The sequence below is a fragment of the Mandrillus leucophaeus genome, unplaced genomic scaffold (assembly GCF_000951045.1).
Source record: "Mandrillus leucophaeus isolate KB7577 unplaced genomic scaffold, Mleu.le_1.0 Scaffold246, whole genome shotgun sequence".
NCBI classification, from domain to species: domain Eukaryota; kingdom Metazoa; phylum Chordata; class Mammalia; order Primates; family Cercopithecidae; genus Mandrillus; species Mandrillus leucophaeus.
The window spans coordinates 2,045,204-2,053,794 of record NW_012102543.1 but is presented as its reverse complement, the minus strand read 5'-3'; positions in this window follow the sequence as shown (position 1 = coordinate 2,053,794).

The window sequence follows — 8,591 nt, the reverse complement described above, 5'->3', positions numbered from 1 at the left end:
TGAAAACAAAACCACTAGTTTCTCTACATCATAAATAAAGAGAATGGCCAGCTGTTGGGATAGCAACATTCCAAGCTCACTTGCTGAGAGGCAACACTTTCAGCAGGTCCCACACTAGCACCAACACCAAATCCCAGTACCCCTTGCATCCCCTCCTAGTCTCCCATCCCATCTTACATTCATATGAGGACTGTGAGGGAGTGAAATGGTTTTTTAAGTAGGAGAACAGTATGAAAAGCAGCTGTGTCTCACCTTTCTCTCCTCATGGAGATGGAGAGTAACTCCAAGGCAAGTGGAAGGAGCTGGGCCTGGAGAGAATAATGTGTACAACGTGGGAATGTCTTCGAGACGGGTAGGCTGGTATCTCAATGGCTGATTGGGGCTAGAGAAAGAACTCTTGGAGAGCTGATGAAGAGACATGACCAGATAAGGGGGAGGCAAAAACCATCCCTTCATACATCTAATTCCTAGAAGTACAGAGAATAGATTTCATGTATGCTGGCAAATTCCAGGATTATGGGCCTTTTTGGGTTGATGAGGTAGGGGATGTAGGCTCACTGGGGACCATCACCAAGGAACAAGGAGGCAAGGCCTCCCAGGGAGGGCAGCTTAGACTACCCGTAGTGGGACCATCCTGAAGATGTGATCGCTCCTCTTAAGGGACTCCACATACCTCAGAACCAGTTTGAAAGTGAGTCTTATATCCATGAGGCCTGTTGAGACCATCATCCATCCATATCCAGATGACAGAAAACAGGAAAGTAGTTACAACCAACCAAGGAAAGGGTCAAATGTCTACCAGCTTGTATGGAGCCAGCGCTATCTTCCTGCTCTCTCCTCCCGCCCCAACATCAGCAGGAAGAGCATAGCAAGTAAGGACAGGTGTGTTAGGGAGAGGTGACTCTGTCCCATAATGCTCCAGTCTAGTCTGGGCTTGGTAAGGGTGGGCAGGATGGGGAGCTGTGCATTGAATTTGAAATTGAGAGTTTCCTATAAACAGGAACTGAACTTTATGGCCTAAAATGAGATTATTTTGATAACTGAAAGTGATTGAAGAGCTATGGGCTTAAACTGACGTGTCTTTAAGGAATTTCACTCTTCCAATGAGAAAAAGTATTAGACAGAGCCCAGCATAAAGCAGGGAGTGGAAAAAGCAGAACCATATCATATTTACATACCTATATGGGATTCCTCTTATTAAACCAATTATATTTCTTTTCAAAAAATTGTCCAGTTAACCATACTGTTTTACATTAATAGTATGTTCTTCATGAAGGCTTGACAGGACCTGTAATGAGGTGGTCACATAGTACAGATATGGAAGAAAGTTCTAGAAAGCCAGTTTGTGGTACATTTTTGTGTTAAATGAATGAACCACTCGGTTTCTTTCAATCTCACCTGTCCTTGGGACCTACGACCACTTGGGCTGCTCCAGTGGACATTTTCTCAAGGACTCCAGTCAAATTCAGAAGAGCAAAATTCCATAACCCCTTGGCCTCTTGTCCTACTGCACTTCTTCCACCCCTTGCCCTTGGGCATTCCTAATGATAGGAAACTACAACTCTACTGTGAGGTATTCTAGGATGCCCAGCATGGCCTCAAAGTGTGGGTGTTCACGCCCCATGAGTGAATCTTTGACCAATGAGAGATACCCCCTTTCTTCCAGGGACAGACTGCCTTGGGATGCCATATACAGCACCCCTCTGAAGTTGAACTTTTGAGATTAAGCACTCGGCTGTGCTTGACACCAAGCATCCCCACTTTCCTGCTTCACCCCTCTCTTTGCTCACTCTTATTTCCCTGGGATTGTATTCCTTAATAAGGAGTAACACCTAAGCCTTTGCCTCAAGCTCTGCTTCTGAGGAAGTCAGGTTGGGCTGGGACAGGTGTAAAAACCTGCCTTGCATTTTCAAAGTATTGCATTTTAGGTTCTGTGCCAGATTTGCTTTTAAAATTGGCTTAACCTTGTGAGTGTTAGCACTGAAGATGCTAGCAGCTAGAGATGAGCAAGTAGATTTATTATCTGCATTATACCAACAAGTGATCACTTGTCTGCCGGAAGAAAGTGAAATTAGAAAGGCTCTCAGCCCCCAACTCCAATGTGACTACCAGGACTGTGATTCCAGGGTACCTTTCCCAGGTGGAGGGAGACCATCTTTTGCCTTGCAAATGGAATTAAGTTGAAATGACAGTAATTGGGGAAACAAAATTACTCTCTAGACACTGTTGCTATAGTCACTGCTGAGACTCAAACTGAACTTAACAAGCTTCCCCAACAAAGGAGAATGACTTATCCTTCATTGGGCTAAATTGAAAGTAAAATATCCATTTTGAAAGACAGAAAACCCATTATAGCTATAGAATTCCTGCCAACTAAATTAGACAACCTTTTTTTGCTGAACTCTAAAACTTGATGGCATATCAAAACTTGACACAATATAGTTGCTATGGTTTGAATATTTGTCCCCTCAAAGCTTGTGTTGAAATTGAATTGCCGTTGTGACATTATTGAGAGGCATGACCTTCAAGATGCAATTAGGCCATGAGGACCCACCCTCATGAGTGGGATTGGTGCTGTTTTAAAAGGGTGAGTTTGACCCCCTTTTACTCTCTTGCCCTCTCTCTTTCTGCCCTGTGATGACATAGCAAGAAGTCGCTTGCTGGATGCCAACACCTTGATATTGGACTTCTCAGCCTCCAGAACTGTTGGCCAATAAACTTCTATTCATTATAAATTACCCAGTCACGGATATTCTGTTATAGCAGCACAAGATGGACTAAGACAGTAGTTTGCCAAAGGACTAAACTGCGTAACTCCAGGCCAAGGTATTTTGGGCATCACCCAATCAGTTTCTTTTGTAATCACACAGTGGTCAATCCTGTATGACCAGAAATCAAAACCATCTCTACTGAGCTTTTGCTTTCTTTTTTCTTTTCTTTTTTTTTTTTTGATTTAATGATTAGCTCCTTTGCAATTTGGCTAAAGAAAACTGAGAATAGCCAGAATAACAATTACATGAGTCTGATTCACCTAGAAAGCAGGAGGAAGAGAGAAAGGAAGAGTCTTCAGCCTTAGTTAGGCTAATTTACATTATTGCCTCCTTATGAGATACCCAGTGCTGTTGAAGGTGGGAAGGTGAAGAGGTGCGTGTGTTTTGGGGTGGGCGGGGGGTGATTTTGCATATGGCCCCTGGATGCTATTTAAGGAGTTGTTGCTAAGGAAGTCTGGGGAGTCTGAGAATTCATCCAGAGCTAGGAGAGTTTTAGTGGGCTTGTGCCTGCCTCTGTGAGTGAGGAATGAGGCATTTCCACAGTGATACTGGCTTGGTATCACGGGAAGCACACCAAGGCTGGGAAACGTTCCTGGGGAAATGATTTTCCTGGGGTCTGTGGTGCTCAACTACTGTCACTGTTTGGTTCTGGTGGTCACCCTGGAGGCCCTGGCTTAGAATATCTGGAGGGAGGCCATTTGCGCCAGGGATGACAACCTGGTGCCTAGGGGCAGCTGCCAGGGTCTTTTCCCTGCCAGTGTGGGCCTAGGATTCCAGAACTGTCCACTGTGATCACCCAGCTGAGGACTCACTTGAAAAGTGAGCCTGATTAGGAGGCCTTGGGTCTCCCATCCCAGTCATTCTGAAAGGCATACAGAGGCTTGGACCTTTCTGGGGCTGGCAGAGATTGTGTACAAGTTCTCCTGGGAGGAGGAGAAAATTACATTAGTGAGGTGGGAACATGGAAGAAATGAAATCCTCTGACAGTTCAGCCAAAGCTTTCCCCAGCCCAGGGGTTCCAGCTGACTCGTGGCACAGAATGGAACAGCACAGGTAGAGCTTCTGGCACTGAGATCCTGTTCTCATAGACAGAGCTTCTTTGGGTCTGCTCTAGGCTCTACCTGCTATTTGCGGGGTGAGGACTATTTGGTGAGTTCAGGGTAGTTCAAATGGTTGAACAAAGCAATCAAAACAGTCAAAACAATGACTAAGGAAAGGGAATAGAGGGAAAATCCCAAACCAGGGCACTTTCCCCAGAATCTTCCACTCACAAAAAATAGAGGCCAACAGAGACTATAGACATGTGCTTGATAGAAGCCAAACTGCCTCCCAAGGTTACACAGATCTCCTTATCGTTATTCCCCAAATGACTTCCATGTTCTTTCCTCTCATCTCTGAGGACCCTTCCCTCCTCAGGACATGCACTGTGTATTCCCAAGTTTTGGTCTTTAGCTCTTTGATCTGATTTTTCCCCCTCTTTTGAAAGCTAATTCCCAAAAAGCCCACTCCCTAAATATTACCTTGTGGATTCCCCTAAACCAGCCTCCACTCCTGCCTGTAGATTTTTTCCATATGGATGCTCATGTTACCTAGGTGTTACCTGCAAGCCCAGTGCCTTGAGGTCCTCCCTGACCCCTTTGTCTCCACCCACCACATTGGCATGACCATCAAGTTCAGACTATTCCTCCTTCCTTTCCCTTTTTTTGCCGTTCCCATGTCTATCACCCTATCCAAGCTTTGTCATCTCATACCTGAGTTATTGTGTCAAGAAATCTAACCAACAGCATTCTTTTCCTCTCCAGCTCATTCTATATCCCCTACTGTCAAGTGAATTTTCCTTGGGCATCTGTACTGTGTCCTCTCATCCACTTACATCTAAACCTCCAATATCAATTTCCGGGAGCACTGAATTTGAGCTCAATGTGTATGGGGGTGGAGGGGTGGTGGAGATGAGAGGGAAGGTGAGGAAGGAGCCAGGTGGGCTTCCCTGCTCCTTGACAACTTTTCAGGGAGCATGCTATGGGCAGCCACCCAGCAGGACTCTGGCCCCAGTTTAGACAGAGGTTGATTCAATTCTAACTACAAGTGAACACAATACCACCCCAACTCCTTAGCCACTAACTCATGTTGGTCTCACTAAGCGAAGCTGAAAAATTAGCAGTTTTCTACACTTTCATCCACAGCATCAGATAAAAGAATTGATTCAGTGACTCAGGGCTTCCTTCTTCTGTTGACAATCCTACCCTCTTGCCCATGGTACACAGTTTCCAGGACTAGGTTTGTCTGGTATGTGTGGCACGGCTGGACTCTCTGATCAGGACAGAGAGGGGAGTGATTCATTTTCTTCTCAGCTTAACACAATGCTGTCTTTTCTGCCCTTGGAACTTAACCTGGCTTGAGAGGTGCTCCCAAGCTGCTATGGATACTTGGGGTCTCTTGTCATCCCTTTCATGTAGAGACTCCTTAAAGAGAGTGTTAAACCTAATACTCCAATTGCATAGAACTCTAAAAATGGAAGAGGGTGTGTGTGTAAATAAAGACAGTATATTCCAAAACCGAATATCCGTAAGTTTTTACAAAAATCCAGCAGTTTGTTTCATCTTCGCCATAGCTCCCTTTCTTTAGGGGTGCTGATGTAAAATTAGAGTCCCACCAAGCTTTTGCTTGTGTGTGTGGTTTTATGTCATTGAGTCAGACACACTGGGCAGATATGTTCATGTTTCTGGATATTGATATCGTTCATTTCACAGTGTATTTTTTTTCTTGCCCCCACAGAGAACCCTTAACTGGGTTCTCAACCATGCAATATGCTGAGCCCGATGTTTACAAAAAGGGAGGAAAAACTCTCCAAGATTAGAAATTCTAAGCTGTAGGACCTCACCAGGAAAAAAACTCAATATGGATCTATAGGAAAAAATGATTTTCATTTCCCTCTTTGAAAGCACAAAATAAAAGTGCTTGAAGGTGTAACAGTTAATTCTGAAATTTGCTGTATTTAGAAATGAAAGAAGATTTCGCTGGACATAAGAGTAGCAGTATAGAGGAATGGTTAAGAGCATAGCCTTTAAAGACGGAACTGGCTCTACTGTGTGGCTTAAGAGAGTTGACTTAACCTCTCTGAACAACCATAATATAAGCAAGATGACTCCTCATAGTGTTGTGAATATTAAATGACAGGTGCTGATATGGTTTGGTTGTGTCCTCACCCAAATCTCATCTTGAATTGTAGCTCCCATAATTCCCGTGTGTTGTGGGAGGGACCTGGTGGGAGGTAAGTGACTCATGTGGGCAGGCCTTTCCCATGCTTTTCTCATGGTAGTGAATAAGTCTTACAAGATCTGATGGTTTTATAAGGGGAAACCCCTTTCACTTGGCTCTCATTCTCTTTTGTCTGCCACCATGTAAAATGTGCCTTTCGCCTTCCACTATGATTGTGAGGTCTCCCCAGCCATGTGGAACGTTAGTATATTAAACTTCTTTTTCTTTATAAATTACCCAGTCTTGGGTATGTCTTTATCAGCAGTTTGAGACCCAACTAATACAGTCAATTGGTACTGGTAGAGTGGGGTGCTGCTCTAAAGATACCCGAAAATGTGGAAGCATCTTTGGAACTAGGTAACAGGCAGAGGTAGGAACAGTTTGGAGGACTCAGAAGAAGACAGGAAAATGGGGGAAAGTTTGGAACTTCCTAGAGACTTATTGAATGGCTTTGACCAAAGTGCTGATAGTGATATGGACAATAAAGTCCAGGCTGAGGTGGTCTCAGATGGAGATGAAGAACTTACTGGAAATTGGGGCAAAAGTGACTCTTGTTATGTTTTAGCAAAGAGACTGGTGGCATTTTGCCCCTCCCCTAGAGATCTGTGGAACTTTGAACTTTAGAGAGATGATTTAGGGTATCTGGCAGAAGAAATTTCTAAGCAGCAAAGCATTCAAGAGGTGACTGGGGAGCTGTTAAAGGCATTCTGTTTTATAAGGGAAGCAGAGCATAAAAGTTTGGAAAATTTGCAGCCTGACAATGCTATAGAAAAGAAAATCCCATTTCTGAGGAGAAATTCAAACCAGCTGCAGAAATTTGCATTAGTAATGAGGAGCTGAAGATTAATCCCCAAGACAATGGGGAAAATGTCTCCAGGAATGTCAGAAGTCTTCACTGTAGACCTTCCTATCACAGGCTCAGAGGCCTAGGAGGACAAAGTGGTTTTGCGAGCCAGGACTAGGATCCCTCTGCTGTTGTGCAAGTCTAGGAACTTGGTGCCCCTTGCCTCAGCCACTCCAGCTGTAGCTAAAAGGGCTCAGGCTGTGGCTTCAGAGGGTGTAAGCCCCAAGCTTTGGCTGCTTCCATGTGGTGTTGAGGCTGTGAATACACAGAAGTCAAGAACTGAGGTTTGGGAACCTCTGCCTTGATTTCAGAGGATGTATGGAAGTGCCTGGATGTCCAGGAACAAGTTTGCTGCAGGGGCGGGGCCCTCATGGAGATCATCTGCTAGGGCTGTGCGGAAGGGAAATGTGGGGTTGGAGCCTCCATACAGAATCCCCACTGGGGTATTGCCTTGTGGAGCTGTGAGAAAAGGTCTACTGTCCTCCAGACCCCAGAATAGTAGATCCACCAACAGTTTGCACCATGCACCTGGAAAAGCCATAGACACTCAATGCCAGCCTGTAACAGCAGCCAGGAGGGAGGGTGTACCCTGCAAAGCCACAGGGGTGGAGCGGCCCAAGACCATGGGAGCTCACCTCTTGCATCAGTGTGACCTTTATGTGAGACATGGAGTCAAACGAGATCATTCTGGAGCTTTAAGATTTGACTGCCCTGCTGGATTTCAGACTTGCATGGGACCTTTGGCCCCTTCATTTTGGCCGATTTCTTCCATTTGGAATGGGTGTATTTACCCAATGCCTGTACCCCCATTGTATCTAGGAAGTAACTGACTTGCTTTTGATTTTATAGGCTCATAGGCAGAAGGAACTTGCCTTGCCTCAGATAAGACTTTGGACTGTGGACTTTTGAGTTAATGCTGAAATGAATTAAGACTTTGGGGGACTGTTGGAAAGGCATGTTTGGTTTTGAAATGTGAGAACATGAGATTTGGGAGGGACCAGGGTGAAATGATATGGTTTGTCTGTGTCCTCACCCAAATCTCATCTTGAATTGTAGCTCCCATAATTACCATATGTTGTGGGAGGGACCTGGTGGGAGATAATTGAATCATGGGGGCAGTTTCCCCCATACAGTTCTCATGGCAGTGAATAAGTCTCATGAGGTCTGATGGTTTTATAAGGGGAAACCCCATTCCCTCAGTTCTCATTCTGTCTTATCTGCCACCACGTGAGATATGCCTTTCACCTTCCGCCATGATTGTGAGGCCTTCCTAGCCATTTGGAACTGTGAGTCCATTAAACCTCTTTTTCTTTATAAATTACCAGTCTCAGGTATGTCTTTATCAGCAGCATGAGAATGGACTAATACAGGTGCTTAGTGTGGAGCCTGACACACAGTAGCAGACAAAAATCACAAATTCCCCAAACTAAAGATGTATCTGACAATCGGACAGTACATCTTTCTTTCTCCTTGTCTGTTTGTCTTTCTTCTCTTCCTCCCCTCTCCCTTCCTTTATTTTTATTGGAAGTCTATGCTCTGAAAGTTTTCTGTTATGTGTATGTAAAATGTGCATAACATAAAGCTTACCATTTTAACCATTTAAGTGTGCAATTCAGTAGCATTAAGTACATTTACATTGTTCCACAACCATCTCTACCATATATTCCCAGAACTTTTACACCATCCCAGACCGAAATTCTGTACTCCTTAACTCTCCA